The following is a 19,141-nucleotide window of genomic DNA, read 5'->3' on the forward strand; positions in this document are numbered from 1 at the left end:
TAATTCTCTTCATGTTGTTCAGGGGTTCTTCTTGTTCATGGATGCTGAGAGTTTATCTGCTAGTATTATTATGCTGACATAATGTGAGTCCATGCGATCTTGTTATTATCCTGGCAGCAGTATGCATAAATCATATCGAAGAGGAATATTCGCGTTGTTCATGGATTCATCTTGTTCATAAATGCTGGGAGTTTATGCTGATATTATTATGCTAATCATATCGAAGAGGAATATTCGTGTTGTTCATAGATTCATCTTGTTCATGAGTGCTGGGAGTCTATGCTGATATTCCTACGCTGACATGCTGTGAGTTCATGTTATTGTTATCATGCGGACAACCATATCCAAGAAGAATGGGCAATTTGCTCTCATCGCTTTGCTTCTTTGCTCAATAAAATAAATCTGCAGTGAGCTTTTATAGTAAATATCATTAGCAGGTTTATATATGGAATGAATTATTATTATTTTTTATCCTAAGTTATAATCATTAAGTTTTAATATTTTTAGAATTCCAATTTATTTCAATATTTCTTTTAAAAGAATGAGAAAATTAACATAACTCCACTTTTGAGAGCATAGGAAGTAGGCTTTCAAGGATTATTACCATAAGGAAAATTGAAAATTTAAGGAAATTTCACTCCCACCTCGAAGAAGCTTTCCAATATGAGGATGTAATATATGTGGAGGTTTAATTAGAAAAGCTACATTCGTGAATCCCACTCCGACTCACCCGACCATATAGTTAGGAGATTGTTACATTTTGAAGCAATCAGTTGCAGCGAGAAGAAAGAGGCACTAACTTTTTTGAAGAAACAGAAACTTTCCATGATCCGTTCTTACACCTTCAGCATATCCTCACCAGAAACCAAAGAAGAATTTTGATCTTACGAGGCAAATGGTATTTCAGTAGAAAGAAAAAATTATTGGCGTCTAAGAAATCAGGTCCAAGCTTTTCTTTATATATCTGGGCCTTCAACCAGCAATTTTGATAGACACTGCAGATTTTATGCTGTCTTTCACTATATAACTCCTTCAGCTCTTACAGACCGATACTAAAATAGAAAAATATAGACCGAACAAAATATCCAAATTCTCTTGAAAGAATATTTTATTAGATCCAAAAGACATGACAGAATCTTATATTTAGAATAAGTACAACAAATTACTATAATAATATAATAATAAGTTACAACTTACTGATAATGACCAATAATAAAATTGGAAAATATAGACCGAACAAAATGTCCAAATTCTCTTGAAAGAATATTTTATTAGATTAAAAAGATGACAGAATCTTATACTTGGAATAAGTACAACAAATAACTATAATAATAAATTACAACTTAATGATAATGATAACGACAGGTAAGAGGGCACAACTCACGTATACATTGAAAAAACACACACTCAATAAATGCATTGAGACACTCGCTTATATTGAAAATTAACATTCTCTGGAAAAGTGTATTGAAACACTAATGCAATGGAACAACACAATTTTCGAAATCATAATAATTATATGTAAATGAATCAATTTTACTCAAAACGCCATGAAAGTGAAAAATTTTATTCTTAACACTTCGTTTATTTTTTAAATTAGTGTGCAAAAGAGCCTATGCATAGCCTTTCCTCTCTAATAATGGTTCACTATAAGTAATACCCCTCTAATCCAAAAATAACACCCTTCTAATCCAAAAATAACTTCCGGTCTCATGGTCATATCATGCCAAAAGATTTATAGAATTTGAAAAGGAAAAAAAGTAGAAATAAGGAGGGGCGGAAGGAGGTCCGAAGGAGGGGCGAAGGCGGGATGAAGGAGGGCCGAAGGTGGGGCGAAGGTGGGATGGAGGGCAGAAGGAGGTCTGAAGGAGGGCTGAAGGTGGGGGGCTTAAGGTTGGCCGAAGGCTCAATCAAAAAAATTAAGTGATAGGATTTAAGTTTACATTTTATTTCATTTTTTTATTTTTTTTGACAAAAATTGAGGAGAAAACGTGGAGTAGACGATTGTTATTCTCAATATTGTAAATCAGTTAAATAAGGTTACATTGGAGACATCAACAATAAATCAGTGTAGTGAGACTGAACTAAACTGGACTAGCTGAAAGTGAACTCAAATTTAATTAAGATGTACACTGGTTTTTCTCTCACCTAGATTTACAATTTAAAAAATTCACTTCAACTAAATTTACTTTTATTCTTCTCTTCTTCCAGATCTGTAGCCTTTAAATTGTTTCCACATTTTCTTCTTGTTGTATCCAAACATTAGTTTCTTCATTTGGCCTTTAAATTGTTTCCACATTTTCTTCTTGTTGTATCCAAACCTTAGTTTCTTCATTTGTTGGTGCATGTCTTCTATTGTTTTAGGTTGTCTAGACATGTCCTAGAATTCTTCAAAAAATGATATGTGCACTACTACCACATGTCACATTTAAAACTTAACCAAATTTTAATTAAAAGAAATAAGTTGTAGGATTTGAGTTTATATATATATATATATATATATATATATATATATATATATATATATTTATTTATTTATTTGGAAAAAATTGAAGAGAAAACCTGGAGTAGAGCATTGTTATTCTCAATAGAGGATTGTTATTCTCAATATTGCAAATCATTTAATAAAGATTACATTGGAGACATCAACAATAAATGACTGTAGTGAGACTGAACTAAACTGGACTAGCTAAAAGTGAACTCACACTTGGATGAACGATTTTGACATGTAGCAGGTGGTCAGAATTAGATTCTCCAACACTCGACCTTAATTACAACCAGATAAAAAATTAATTAAGATGTATGCTAGCCTATGTCTCACCTAGACTTACAATTTAAAAAATTCACTTCAACTAAATTTGCATTTATTCTTGTCTTCTCCCAAATCTAGTAGCCATTAAATTGTTTCCGCATTTTCTCCTTGTTGTATCCTTCAAACCTTAGTTTTTTCATTTTTGTCTAAGCATGTCCAGGACTTCCTCAAAAAACCACTTGTATGTGCACTGCTACCACATGTCATCTTTTGTTTTGTGATATTCCTCATGAATTTTCTGCAACAAAAGTTTATAATAAAAAAATAGTTCTTCAAGACTACAATAACTGAAATTTCAATTGATGTTTTCATCATCGAAGTTGTGTTCAACATTCATTTCTACAGCTTTTGTGCATAATTTATCAAGGCATGTTGTTGCAAGACATGATTCAAGGAAATTTAACTATTCTTCATAATCGTTCTGTGTACCTGCACAACGGAAATCAATGTTAGAATTAAAAATATTTGTAGAACCACAATGTCTCTATTCTTTCTTCTCTATAATGAGATTTTCCCTCCGTTGCACTTCCAGCTCTGCTTCTTCCTCTATATTTGTTTTCTCTTTGTGGGCTTCCTTCTTTGCCTTTGCCTCTATCTGTATCTTTGTTTTTGTCTCTGACTTTTCCACTTCTATATTAACCTGTGTTGCTGCAAATAGGTTGTTGTCTTCCACTTGGTTTTCAAATTCAAGTGAGATTATCTCACCAAATAGCGCCTTGTTAACATGATGTTTTTGTTGAATCGTCTACAACCACTCATCTTTAGTCAACAAATCTTCATCAAAGTTTACATCAGCAATATTAATTGCTAGATTTACCATAGTATTGACTTCTCTAATTGAAAAGTCATTGTATTGAGCAAACTTTATTATTGGATTCACCAAATTCGAAATTTTCATCCACTTGCACTTGTGCATGGTAGAATTCACAAACATCTATGCGTTCCTTGGCTGCTTCTATTTCAAATTATTCACAGACATTGTCCACTTGTAGTTGAGCACAATAAAATTCAACTCACTTTTTATCTTGCTATAAATATACTGCTATAGATCTACCTTCATCTTTAACTTCGATAATCCCCTTACACCAAAGCTCATCTCAAAAATGTCTCAAGCCTCTTTGACTCTCTCACGAAGATACGTTGAATACCTTTAGGCCGACTTTTCGTGCAGCATGCTTATGACTTCGGCTCACCTCTTTGCAGTGCCGTTTTGCCGTTTTTTGAATTGCTGTAACTCTGCTGTCGTTGTCGTCGTTAGGAGGCTGCGTGATTTGAAAACTCGGCTTTGACTTATGCTGTTCCCGTCAGCGCATTTTTCGATGGCGTATGGCATCGCTGCAATGCAGAAGTCTTTATTTAAGTTTGTGAAGATCAACGTACAATGTCCTTCAATGGGCTGCTGCACATTTTAGATAAAAAAATTATACTAACGTCTCTTGAGATGAAAAGTTGGACTATTGATTCTGCATGATTTTTGCAGAAATCTTTATTTAAGTTTGTGAAGATCAACGCACAATGTCCTTCAATGGGCTGCTGCACATTTTAAATAAAAAATTATACGAACTTCTCTTGAGATGAAAAGTTGGACTGTTGATTTTGCATGATTTTTGCAGAAATATTTATTAAAGATTGTGAAGATCAACGCACAATGTCCTTCAATGGGCTGCTGCACATTTTAAATAAAAAATTATACGAACTTCTCTTGAGATGAAAATTTGCACTGTTGATTATGCGTAATTTTTTTTAAATGGCTTTCTCTCTCCGTTGAGGATCTGTCTTGTTTTAGCTTCTTGGCTATCAAGGAGCTGGAAATTTCTAATAATTTCAAATACAAATTAACTGAACACAGAGACAATGTTTTGTTTTTCTGCCACAGGATCTTTAATACAGGGAAGCAAATAAAATTTCTGAGCAAAGCAGAGTTTCTCAACCAAAATAAACTTGTATTAATTCATAAACTGCTTGATACAATTTTCTTCCTTTCTCTCAGAGGGATTCACCAAGAACTTCCACCAAAAACAAAATTACTCTGCCTCTTTTACAAATAATTTTACACTGTTATGTAAAATTTTCATTTACTGCTATGTGAAAAGTTTTTACATTCACTGCTGTAAAATAAAAAAAAATTTACATAAATTTACTACTGTAAAAACAATTTTTACATATGCTGCTGTACTACCAAAAATAATTTCATTATGCGCTCCCTGCATATTTCAAAACCTCCAGCACTTAATACATTACATGCCCTTTTCACTTGGTCTTCATCTTCGTTTTTGCCCGCCCACTGCTTTGCATTCTACAACTTCATTTCATACAATGGTCAACTCCACACACAAAACATTACAAATACAAAATGCATATCTTATGCACTGCTGTGCATCTCCCTGATTTTTATTCGCTGCTGCAAACCCTCTCCTTCATCCCGTGTGCTATTCAAAAGGTCAACACACAACAAAACTATGTCGCATACATTTTTTTTAATGTGTTAACAAAAAAAAATATAATATTACATGCCGTATGAAAACTTTAAAGTCTTTACCTACGACTATGACACATTCATTAATTGCGTTAAAACCGCCGCTAAAACCAAAAAGATTCAGCAGCTTGCAAGTAGACCCTGGTCCGTTGACTTAATCGGACGCATATCGCATGCTTAACTCACACAAACCAAACAATGTTTACCGCCCGCGAGTTTCGTCGTTTTCGACGCGTGTCACTTGGTCGAGGTGTTCGGAAGCTCTCTGACAAAAATTGCTTTGTGCGGAAGGTGGTGCGATATAAATTGGCGGTTTTGCTGGAATAAATGCAGTCCGTTGAAATTACGGTTTCAACAACAGGCTTGGCGGTAGCTGGTCTTTTCGTTCTAACCTCTCCTATTATAACCAAAAAATTGAGAATGGTTTTTTTCAATATTACAAATTAGTTAAATGAGATTATATAGAAAACATCAACACTAAATTAGTTAAATGAGATTATATAGAAAACATCAACAATAAATCACTGTAGTGAAACTGAACTAATGTGTGGTAACTAGGACATTTGGATGAACGGTTTTGACATCTACATTCTCCAACATTCTTTATTAAATAAGAAAAATATTTTATTATTGGTGAAGTCTATTAGTTTATTAATAGAAAAAATATCTTTTTTTAAGTATCACCATACAATTTCTAATAGAATTTGTTTTTTATTATTTAAATATATTTTGAGAAACATAAATAAATTCAACGGACTAGAAAAACTTTCAACTTTAAATTTTATAAATTAAATAACTTAAATTCTATGTTTTTAAAAATTTCTTCCATACGGACACGATCTACCTTAGGGCCCAACGCGTGGCTGATCAAAACTGCCCATATCGCGCGCTCCTATGGTGTTAAGGGTTGGACAGCGAGGGACACGATAAGCATGGGATCTAGGCGGGAGAAGATCTGACGGTTATCACGCATTGTACATGGTGGGGTATTATCCTTGTTGTGTCAAGAGTTGCACAGGGAAGACATGAAATGACAAACCAACACAAAAGGAGCTCATAGGGGCAGATCACCAGGAGCTCCTTCAAACAAAACGCCACACAAGCTTCACATTAATCTCCAATAATAAATAGATACAATTTTTTAGGGACAACAAATCATATTCTTGAAGAATAGGAATAGGCTAACTATGAAAAGTAAACTCACAACTACATAATAAGAAGAGCCTATTATCCATTAATTCTAACACTCCCCCTTAATGGAGAAGGGATCTTAAACACACCTAATATGTCCTTAAACAACTCAAACTTCAGTATTCCAAGAGGCTTAGTAAATATATCAGCCATATTATCACAAGAATTACAGTATTCAACACAAATCTATTGGACTGCACATTTTCCCTAACAAAATGAGATTGATTTTCTATGTGTTTAGTGTTTTTATGAAACACAGGATTGTAAGCTAGTTTTATGGAACTTTGATTATCGCAATTGATAACCGTAGTTTCTATCTTTTCTTCTCCTACATCTTGGCTAAGTCTACTCAACCAAACTGCCTCACATGTTGTTGCACACATAGCTTGATATTTTGCCTCTGCTGAGCATAAGGATACAGTATGCTACTTCTTGCTGCACCAAGAGATGACCCCAGATCTAATGTTAAAGGCTTAACCTATAATTTATCTTCTATCATCTAAATTTCCCGCCCAGTTAGAGTCTTTATAACCTGTCAAGCTAATATCAAATGAGTCAGAATACAAAATACCAAAGTCTGAAGTTCCTTGCAGATACCTTAACACTCCTTTCACTGCAAGCCAATGCTTCTCATGAGGTTAAGTCATGAATTGACTCAAAACACTCACTGCATATGCTAGATCTGGTCTCGTTGTAGTCAAATAAATAAGACTACCACGAACTATTTGTACAATGTTACATCTGCATATTTCAAACCATCATTCACCTGAAGTTTGATGTTCTAATGTAAAGGCACAAATGCAGCCTTGCACTCATCCATTTTCAATTTAGTCAAAAATCTCTTAGCATACTTACCTTGGGACAAGAAAGTTTGGTTTGAATCTCTCCAAACTTCTAGACTCAAACAGTAATGCATTTATCCAAGGTCCTTCACCTCAAATTTCTGTGATAATTGTTGCTTGATTTCTTCAATGAGATTGTCTGAACTCCCTGTCATGATCAAATCATCTACATATAAAGAAATCAATACTATCTGCCCTTCATCATTAAACACAGTATACAAATTAGGATCATTTTTGCTTCGTTTATAACCATGCATGAGGAAGAATGAATTGATTTTGTCATACAAGGATCTAGGAGCCTGTTTTAAACCATATCAAGTTTTCTTTAATCTACATACTAAATGCTCTTCTCTGTTCTTAACAAACCCCTCAAGCTACACTAAGTATACCTCTTCTTTTAAATCACCATTTAAGAAAGCAGATTTAACGTCTAATTGATGTATTTTCCAATGATGCTTACTGGCTAAAGAAATAATCAATTTACTAGTATTTAATTTTGCAACATGGACAAATGTTTCCTCAAAATCAATACCTTCTTTCTAGGAATACCCCTTCACAACCAACTTTTCTTTATGCTTATCAATAGACCCATCTACTTTAAATTTCAACTTAAATAACCATCTGCAACCTATGGGTAGTTTACCATGAGGAAGCTTTACTAGATCCCAAGTATTGTTCTTAATAATAGATTCATATTTCTCCTTCTTTGCTTCCTTCCATTCACAACCCTTACTAGCTTCATGAAAATTAGAAGGTTTTCCAATGTTTAACATACCAGTCATGAGCGCACAATCCCTACACTGAGTTGGTAACTATTTTGGCCTACTAGATCTCCTCAGTGGTCAGGTGTCAATTATTTTGCTCTGTTCTTCTCTTTGTGGACTGAACTCAATTTCCTCCTCTTTATCCTGTCGTTGCTACTATTGTTGCTGTTCTTGACTGATCCTTGTTTGAACATCCTCATCTAAAAGTACGGGTACATGCCATTCTTCATTATCTCGAACAAGATTTCCATCATCAACCTATTCATGGAATACTACGTCTCTACTAAAAACACCTTGTGAGTAGAAGGATTAAACAATTTATAAGCCTTATACTCACTGCAGTATCCAATGAAAATACATTTAATGGCCTTTGAATCTAACTTCTTCCTATTTTCTTTGGAAACATGCGTAAAAGCTTTACAACCAAATACTCTAAGGTGACTTACTGCAAGCTTGAAGCCAAGCAACGCTTCAAAAGGAGTTTTATAATCAAAACTTTTAGTGGGACTCCTATTCTTCAAATACACTGTAACATTGACAGCTTCTACCCAAAAACCATTAGTTAGATTCTTACCTTTCAACATACTGCGAGCACACTCCATCAGTGTTATGTTTTTCCTCTCAACTACTGCATTATGCTAAGGAGTGTAAGGTGTTTTAAATTGATGTTGTATGCCATGCTCTTTGCAGTATTTGTTGAAATCCCCTTTCTTGAATTCTCCACCTTGATCTGATCGAAGAATCCTGATGAACCTTCCTGTCTGCTTCTTGATCATGTTCCTAAACTACTTTGAATACTCAAAGGCATGAATCTTCTATCTGAGATAATATACCCATGTGAATCCTATACAATCATCAACAAAGATTAGAAAATAATAGGCCCCACCTAACGATCCTGCTAGCACAAGGCCACATAAGTCAATGTGTACAAGTTCGAGTGTATCCCTCTGTATCCTATCTTTAACAACAGGAAATTCACCTCTATGTTGTTTACCGAATGCACATGCTTCACAATCAATATGATTTTTTTTCAAAACAGGAAGACCATCTACCATACCTTCGTTCTATAATAGAAGAAGGTCACTGAAATTGATGTGCCCAAGTCGCTGATGCCACAAATTTTCAGCAAACTTATCCAATTACATCAATGTTTGTTGTGGTGTACTCTTCACATCCAGTTTGTAGAGTCCTCCTATATGAATCCCTGTAGCAATAGGCTTTATCTGGTCTAACAAGTCTTTAATAATACAATAAGATTTAAAGAATTTTACCTTGAGATCTTAATTTGTAATCTTTGATACAGAAAACAGGTTCTGCTTAATACTAGGAACATACCACACACCAGATATATTCCTGATCTTTCCATCAGGCAGAGTGACAAGTACATCTCCATGTCTCTTGATCTCATACCCTCTATTATCTCCAAGATATACTTTTACTCCAATGTTGGATTCTCTAAAATTTTTGAACCATTGCTTTTTACCTGTCATATGTGAGGAGGCTCCAGAATCTACGAACCAAATATCTTATTCATCCTCCTCAGTGGCTAGTGTAGTCTCAGCGATAAATAATTTTACATCCTGGTTCTGATCTGCACCAGCCACATGACTTGCATATCTTCTCTGCTTGTACCTCTCCCCATTTTCCTTTTTCTTATGGAAAAATTTAGCAATATGGCCTATCTTTCCACAATAAAAACATTTAGGAGAAGAGTCATGTTTATGCAAGGTCATACCTTGTGGTGATCTTTTTTGTGATACGCTGCCCTTCCTGTGATTAACCACGGCTTTCCCCTTTGGCTTGAACTTGGTCATCAATGAAAGATCTGGATTTTGAGGTTTGAGAGACAACCTCCTTTCCTCTTCTAGTAGCAAGATCCTAGTAAGCTCTTCAAAGCCCGGAGGCTTTTCTCTTGAATACAATCCCATTATAAACATCTGATAATCGTCTGTCATGTCGTTCATGGTAATCACCACCAGATCATCATTCGCCACTGTTTGACCAATATTGGTTAGTTTATCTTTAACCTCCTTTATCTAAGATATGAATGAAGAAATAGACTCATTCTCCTCCATCTTGATGAAGAGAATCTTCTTCCTGAGTACAAGGTTCGACTGGTGTTCTTGATCTCGTACATTTCTTTGAGCGTCGTCCATATATCATTCGCTATCTTGCACTCCCGAATGTGAGGGATGATGCAATCTTTGACTGATAACTTGAGGAGAACCTTTGCCTTCATCTCCCTTTTCTCCTAGTCTTGAATTGTTGTATTAGATCCACCAGTTGCATCAGTCAGCTTAACCTCATCACTGGTGGCAATGCCATAGGTATTATGTCCCTCAAGCAGGGTTTGGAGTTTAAACATCCAATTGCTGTAATTGGAACCATCAAGCTTATTACTGTCATTGAGATAACATTCAACAATTTGATTATTCATCTTGAATGAATAAAACCTTCAATAATTTAAACAAACTTTAGATCTTAAAAAACGTCCTGATCACTGCGAATTTCCTTTTTAAAAAAAATTCCCCCCTTCCCACAAATAATTAATTCCTCCAAATAATGCAAAGTTCTTCAATTTAAAGAAACTCCAATTTTTTTTTTTAATTAAAGATTTAGAAAACTTTAATTATGTAAGGGGCCACCTCAAGAGATAATGGCACATGAACAAAAAAAATATGTTCTATGTGTTACCAAGCCATATTCCATATCATCATATCCACAGATTGTAAGATCAAATTTGTCGATGCCATTGAAAGAGGTTTTTACTTTCCTCAGATCCTTTTAGTCGTTCATCTTGAATATACTCTTTTTGCTTCAAACTGCTGCCTGAGGAGTTGTGCCTTGCGACCTCTCCAAGCCAGAAGTAGAATCCTCCAAAGTTTTAGCAGGTTATAGATCGACTGAAATCGTCAGCTAAATCCTGAGGCACCACTCCAATTGACGACCGAAGAAGAAAAGAGCGTGTGAGGGCAGATAAGGTTGAGTCCTACAACAGTGAGTGAATGAAGATCATAAAAGCACTGTAGAATTCCGCTGCCTGCTGGAATCACCGCAGCGATAGGCAGCTACAGGGTCGCGCAGCCACCACGCACAACAAAATAACAACCTCCTCCTTGCAGCTCTGCTTGTCGATTCAACCTCCTTTTCAACGCAGGTCCAGCCTCTCGCACATGTTTTAATCCTCACGTCTATGCTACTCCCCCAGCCAAATAGCGTTTACGATTAAGAACTCCTCTTGGCGAGCGACTCCACGCAGCCTCTTGGATGCGGATCACGCTACTCTGACATCCACACCTCACCTCAACATCCAACAGCCATCGTACCAGCGGCTCCTCCACGCGGCACGCATACACCCCAATCTTCAATACACAACTGACCACGATCGACGCCCTTATCCACCAGGGTATCGCGAAGCTCGTCGCAGCTATAGACGTCGGAGTCATGATGCTCCACCCAAAGTTAGCTCCAGGTTTCCAAAACGAAAAGTGTGAGAAGTGTTACAATATGCTTGTCGCACTTTTCCACCCAAATCTCACGAAGAATTTTCTTCAGTCGCTCCCTTCACTCAGCTTATAGGATTAACAGTCCTAAGCTCTGATACCATGTCAAGAGTTGCACAAGGAAGACATGAAATGACAAACCAACACAAGAGGAGCTCATAGGTGTGGATCATCAGTAGCTCCTTCATGAAAAATGCCACACAGGCTTCACGTTAATATCCAATAATAAATAGATACAATTTGTTAGGGACAACAAATCATATCCTTGAAGAATAAGAATAGACTAACTATGAAAAGTAAACTCACAACTACGTAACAAGAAGAGCCTATTCTCCATTAATTCTAACATGTTGTGGGGTCAGGTATGGAGGTGGGATCAGGTAAGGATCGGTTAGCGAGGAACGTGAAAAGCGTCAGATCTAGTTGAGGTTGATCTGATGGTCATCGCGCATTGCAAAAGGAGGGGCATTAACTGCGCTGGGAGTGGTAAGCGGTTTTCATCGCACTGCTCTTGGCTGCTGGGTAGTTTTCTACAAAACAAACACGATGCCACTTAGTGGCTGATGTGTGGCAACAAACCTCCCATTTCGCTTGCTCCTGAGGTGCTAAGGGTCGGACAAAGAGGGACGCGATAAGCATTAGATCTAGACGAAGGAAGATTTAACGGTAATCGCGAGCTAAACATGGTTGGGTTTCAACCTTGAAGTGGTGTCGGGTACGGATGAGAGCCTTGGTATATCGGAGGTAGGGATAGGTTATATTTGAATACAGTGTAAAATACACGGGTTTGGTATAGTTTGGACTGTGGATTTTATTTGGGAGTTAGCTTAACCCAGGAAAGTACCAAAGCAACAAAGAAAAGAGGAAATGTAAGACATGGCTCTAAGACGCTGAAAGCAAAGCAAGGATCTCTCAGCCATGCTAAATGCGTAAAAGCAGCAGCTAATTTCTGATACAAGAGCCAAAATATGAGGACTCTATAGGACTTTATAGAATCATATTTCTCTCAATTAACTGTAATCGAGATTGTTTGGCATGCCCAACCTCTTCTTATAAATAAAATTCAACCATTTATGTTAAAAAAAAATAAAAAAATGCACTCCCATATATTAATTAAAATTGAAAAAAACAATTAAAAAAAAAATATATTTATTACATTTCACTTTTATTATCTCGTAAAATATAAATATGCATATTAATATTTAAAATTTATTTTACAAATAAAAATTTAATACAAATTATTTGTTTTTTATAATTAGTTTAAAAATGAGATGAAATTTCTTTAACATATTCGTCATTTTAAGTTGTATACAAATTTGTTAAAAAATTGTATTATGAGAAACATTCATTTATAACTATTGAAGGCTACTGGAAGTAGCCATCCTAAGAACAAGTAACCATACTCAAGTAATTCCAGAAAGCCACTGATGGAATTTTTATAAATTGGTGCTGGATTACTTATAATTCTTTGTTTCGCGAAGTCACACAGCCAAATTGAAAAATAAATATCACATTTTCCTAAACTTCCAAAAATTAGTATGTTTTCCAAATTTAAAAACAAAAACAAAAAACAGTTTTCCCTGAACGTTAAAGAATGTGGTATTTCTTCTCAATTTAAAATTAAAAAGTGCAGTCTTCCTTCCAAATTTCAAAATAAAATTTATTTTTTTCTAACTTTAAGAAATATAGTCTTTCTTATACCACGAGGTTCAGCCAAGTAATTTACATAATCTACACACAATTCTTACCCTATAATGATAGATTCAAGACTGAAAATAGTCCTTTTTAAGAATGTCCACATCTTAAACGAATTTTTATCTCTAATCTACTGGGAAATGCTTACAGGAATGGGTGTTACAACAAAGTAACAGAACAGAATGTACTAAAACTAAAGAAGTTAAATACTATTATGTCAAATCTACATTTTTTATTTTTTCCCTTCCCTATCAGAGTCAAGGTTTCATAACTTTTATTCACCGTCAAATACATTAAATAGGTAAATGCATAGAATATCAAAGTGCAAACTGGTGTACAGAGTATTAAATATAAAAGCTATGGATCCTGTGGTATGCACTAATAACAGCGCTCACTCCAAAATAAATGGCATCTAATGGTCTTTAGTTTTCTCGTCTTTGGATAGGAAACATTATACCCTGCACATGTTTAATGTTTCGGATTTCAAATATATAGAAGAGATTGAACGTTTAATCCGTTTCTCCACCCAAGTTTTCATTGGAACGACTTCTTCACGACGTTAGTTAATGTAGTTTCGCCATGTGATAGAAGACTTTCTAATACATGAAAGCATCAAAACTGCCATTCCCACGTTTCTTCCGACAAGTTCTCATGGTCACGGCTACTACGCTACTACACGACGTTGGTTAATCTAGATTCGCCATGTGATAGAAGCCTTTTACACACGGTCATTCCTAAGTGAATTGCAGATTTTAGAAATATTCGAGAATTTGACGGACATGAGCGTGGTCAATTGACCGACATGGAGCGTGGTTATGGAGCGTGCTCAATTGACGGACATGGATACGGTCAAAAAAATTGACCACGCCCATGTCTTTGGCATCCCAAATATTCCTGAAATCTGAAATCTACTTAAGCTCACCGTTTACATACATGAAAGCATCCAAAAACAGCCATTCCCTTGGTTAGTTGGAAAATATTCATTGAACGAAAAAATATTCGGTAAAAACAAAAGCGAATAAGTCCCGGGTAGTGATCTTGTCGGGATGAGTACAAGTTCGCTGTTTCCCTCAACTTGCACCAAAGTTTTTCCTTGTATCTATCTGTACTTCTTTCTGCCAATTTTCTTTGTCTAATAAACTATTTCTTACACTAATTTTTCTTGAATTCGGCTGGACTTCTTTCTTTCAAATTTATTTCCACACGTTTGTTTTATGTAAGTCGTTCTTCATATATATCGCTCCATATCATGTTTCTTCATGTAATTTGATTGGGCGGCATGATGCCTTTACTCTAATTTATTGGGTTATGGCCACTGCAGCAGTGGCAAGGAATGAAAAACATGTAATTCCAATCATTTTCCGTGTAGGTGGATGTGTGGCAAAGGCGAGAAATGTTCGCATAGTCAATGTGCTATAAAACCGTTTTAAGTTTTAAGAACTGGTATATATACACTTTAAATATATATCTAAAATTTGAATTTACCAAGTCTGGAAAGGAATTTTAAAAAAAGGTTTTGAATTTTGAAATATATGATTTCAATTTTATATATATAAAAATTATAGTATATTGGTTAAAATATTATATGTTGGTATTCATAAAATGTTTTTTTAGAATTCACTTACCTTATATTAATATAATTAACCATTTATATTTACCATTTATACATTTTTAGAATTCACTTACCTTATATTAATATAATTAACCATTTATATTTACCATTTATATTTACGCCATACTTTTTGTTGCTAGGATTTGTCACGAGGAAATCAGATTATTGACTAAATAGAGGAGTTTTAGTCTAAAAGTAAATAACACTTGGATAGTAAGTGACACAACAACGTGTAAATAAAAATTGTTTCTAGCCTATAATTTTACTGAACAAAATTACAATGTTGTAAATATGAACCAAAAAAAGGCTAAAAAAGTTTTCCATAGAAGCTTCTTAGCCATGAGCTTCTTAGCCATGCATTGAGAAACCTAAGTGCATATAAAACCAAGTAAGAAGAGGTTTAGAAATCTATGAATCATCTAGAAAGATCTTTTCCTCAATTTAGAGTTGTTTTACTCAACAAAATTGCTAGAATGTTGTAAATATGAACCCAAAAAAAAAGCTAAAAGAGTTTTTCATAGAAGCTTCTTAGCCATGCATTGAGAAACCTAAGTGCATATAAAACCAGGTAAGAAGAGGTTTAGAAATCTATGATTCATCTAGAAAGATCTTTTCCTCAATTTAGAGTTGTTTTAATATGTAGCACACAAAGTGTCATATGAAGGTGCTCATCTTGAAAGTCATCCAACTCTAGAAAAATATCCATTTTGGCTTCATTTTGCTCCTCACAATCTTTTCCAGGGAGAAACTTAATGTGTGAGTAAAGCTCTATAGTATAAAGATATTGATTCTGGCATCAAACTTGATGTGTCGGTAAAGCTAGTATAAAGATATTGATTTTGGCATCATCAGGTGTGTTGGTGTGTAACACCCATAAGTGAACTCATCTCTATTTTTGATCACTTGCTCAGGGGGCTTTTTGAATTTCTTCTTGCACTCCAAATGCGGTATGAAGATGAAATTTGTAGGCGGTTCTTGCATTTCCTTCACTATTGGGGCATCACACTAGTGGTCCTTGCTTGCCTTGAAATCTGTGCTCCAAATGAGGTATTTCTGTTTTGCATGTAAATAGCTTTCAACCTTTTGTTATCATGAGCTGAAGTTGAATTTTAACTGTTTTATGTTCAAATATGTATTTCATTTCGTTATTGTATAAATATGGATCAATAAAGGTTAAGATATTATAAAATCCAGTGAATTAGAGTGGGGCACTACAAGACCAACCTTTCTTCAAATGTGTTGATGTGTTGTGTAATGCGATGAACAAATTCATGAAAGATTTTATTATGTCATAATCTCTGTTATGCACCTTTTCCCATTATGGAATCATTTTGCTTCTATAATCTACCTATTTCTTGCAAAGTATCATCAAATTTTGTTTTGCAATAGTTCGATTTCATAATTGAAATTTATTTTTTTATTTTTTTCCCTTTTTCCCATCTTTGAAATCAAGATCTTGTAGAGTGCCAATTCCATTTAGTTCATATCTCCACAACTATTTATCTCACAAATAGACTAATTAAAACCATCAACAACATATCTTCTTTAAAATATTTTCATAAACAACGAACACCCATCACTATAAACTTTCTTTAATCCTATTTGCACAACAAATAGCCCTTTCCTAATCTAAATAGTTGAAGAATATAATTTAATTTTAAATATATATTTTTTTAATATTTTAAGAAAACCATTTTCCAAATAATATTGGTGACGAATATATTCACCAAAAATATTTTCTCTAAGTACTTCTTCACAAACTTGAACAAGTGTCGAGCTTTAACAAGTGTCAAGCTTTAGTTTAATACAAAGTTTTCCGAAGATAAATTGGAGCATCAAAATTTACAAAACTGCACCATTGAATATGGTGGTCCATTCCCACAAAGGGCACGAACAACTTCATCTTTACCCTACCTTGAGTTTCTCGATCAATTGTCCCCAATGCTTTTGTATTTAAAAATCTAAAACTCCCACGGATTGCTACGTCTACTTCTAAACACGAATTGAAATCTAACCACCCTAAGTGTTGGACGTATAAATATGGTGAAGGAAAATCAATTCAAGAAGAGTCTGAAGAATCTCATAGGTTGGTTCTCAGTCACTTATCAAATCTGATTACACATAATTGATATATTGTGTCGATTTTGTATTTTCTTCACTTTTCAATTCTTTTAGTTTTACATTTTCATATTTCAAGTCAGGTTTTAAGTTTTCATATTATAATAAAAAAATAAAGATAAAAAAAAAATATTTAAATTTTTTTAAAGAATATTTTATTAGATCTAATTCATTGTCCAAAATATGATAGAATCTCATATTTATAGTAATGGAATAAGTGTAACAAATAACTATAACAATTAATTACAACTTGATGATAATGACGGTTAACTTAATTACAACTTGATAATAATAATATTTAACTAGGTACAATTCACACATATATTGAAAAACAATATTTAAAAAAAAAAAAAATATTGAAACATTATTTTATATTGGAAAACGACATTACTTAAAAAAAAATATTTATATACTAATATGTTAAGAACAATATATTTCCAACCATCATAATTGATATATTTGATATAAACTAATTTTACTTAAAACCCATATCTCAACAATGTATAGATCTGGTTAAGTCAAATCGATTCATGAAGATTGTGAAGACGTTGATAGGTTTGGTTCTCACTTATTAGATCTGATTACACACAATTGTTTAAATACTTTGGTTTTCTCCATTTTCCGTTGATTGTTGGCTTTATGGCAGAACTTCAAACCCTAACAAAGCACCACAAAATCTTGTTTTTTCCTGCGAGAAGGGTGCATCTGCCACATAATAATTTGAATGGTTATATATCCAACTTTTATGCGAAGTTTCTAAAGAGAGAACTATGAAAGAAATGAAGGAACATGTTGAGAAGTGAAGCCATCATTTGTATGAGAAGAAAAAGGCCTTATGTTTTTTAAGAAACTTTCCATGATCCGTTCTTACACCTTCAACATATCCTCATCGGAAACCAAAGAATAATTTTGATCCTTGCCTAGAAAATGGTATTTCAGTAGAAAAAAAATAAAAATGATTGATGTCTAAGCAATTAGATCCAAGCTTTTCCTTATATATCTGGACCTTCAACCAACAATTTTGACAGTCTCTGCAGATTTTATACTCTCTTTCACTATCTAACTCTTTCGAGTCTTACATCTTCATATCTCAACCCTTAAGCGCTAATATTGAAATAGAAAAACGTAGACATAAAAAAATATCCAAACTCTTTTGAAAGAATATTTTATTAGATCCAATCCATGGTCAAAGACATTGATAAAATCTTATAAGTAATGGAATAGGTATAACAAATAATTATAATAATAAATTACAATTTGATCATAATAAGACTGGCTACTTAAGTGAGTACAAGTCAAATATTCATTGTGAAAAAATATTCTCTAGAAAAATGTATTGAAACACTAATGCAATTGAATAACACTATTTTATAAATCATAATAATTATATGTGAAATGAACTAATTTTACTTAAAACTTTATAAAATATCATTATGAAAATTTTAATTGTTCACATTCTGTTGATTGTATGGATCACACAAGTCTTTAACATGATTTGATTTTTGCCCACAGAGCTTTTAACCAATAACGTTTACATCATCGAGTGACTTAAAAATACACCCGATCACAGCGCCCAGTGAGCACACTTTGTTTATTTTTTTAAATAATGTGCAAAAGGGTCAATGCATAACCACTCCTCTAATAATGGTTCACATTTAAAATTTAACCAAATTTAAATTAAATTAAAAAACTAATTGATGTGATTAGAACTTACATATTATCTCACCTCTTCTTTATTAAGTAAGAAAAATATTTTTATTGTTGGTGAATTCTATTAATAGATAAAATACTTTTTTCCCAAGTATGGCCATACAATTTCCAGTAAATTGTGACTTTTTATATTTAAAATATTAAAAAAAATAAATGAATTCATTAATCTAAAAAGTCGCTCAACTAGAATTCTATAAAAAGAGTAACTTAAATTCTACGTTTTTAAAAATCTCTCCCATATATATTAGGTAAAATTGACAAAAACAAATATCTAATTAAAAATGAAAAAAAAAAACCATTTCTTGTATTAATTACATTACACTTTTATTATCTGATGAGATATAAATTTGCATACTAATTTTTGAAATTTATTTTAACAATGAAAATTTAATAGTAATTATTTATTTTTAGGTCGATA

Source organism: Pinus tabuliformis, chromosome 1_1 (genome assembly GCF_031772625.1).
Source record: "Pinus tabuliformis cultivar Carrire ecotype Pingquan chromosome 1_1, CPIR1, whole genome shotgun sequence".
In the NCBI taxonomy this organism is placed as follows: Eukaryota; Viridiplantae; Streptophyta; class Pinopsida; order Pinales; family Pinaceae; genus Pinus; species Pinus tabuliformis.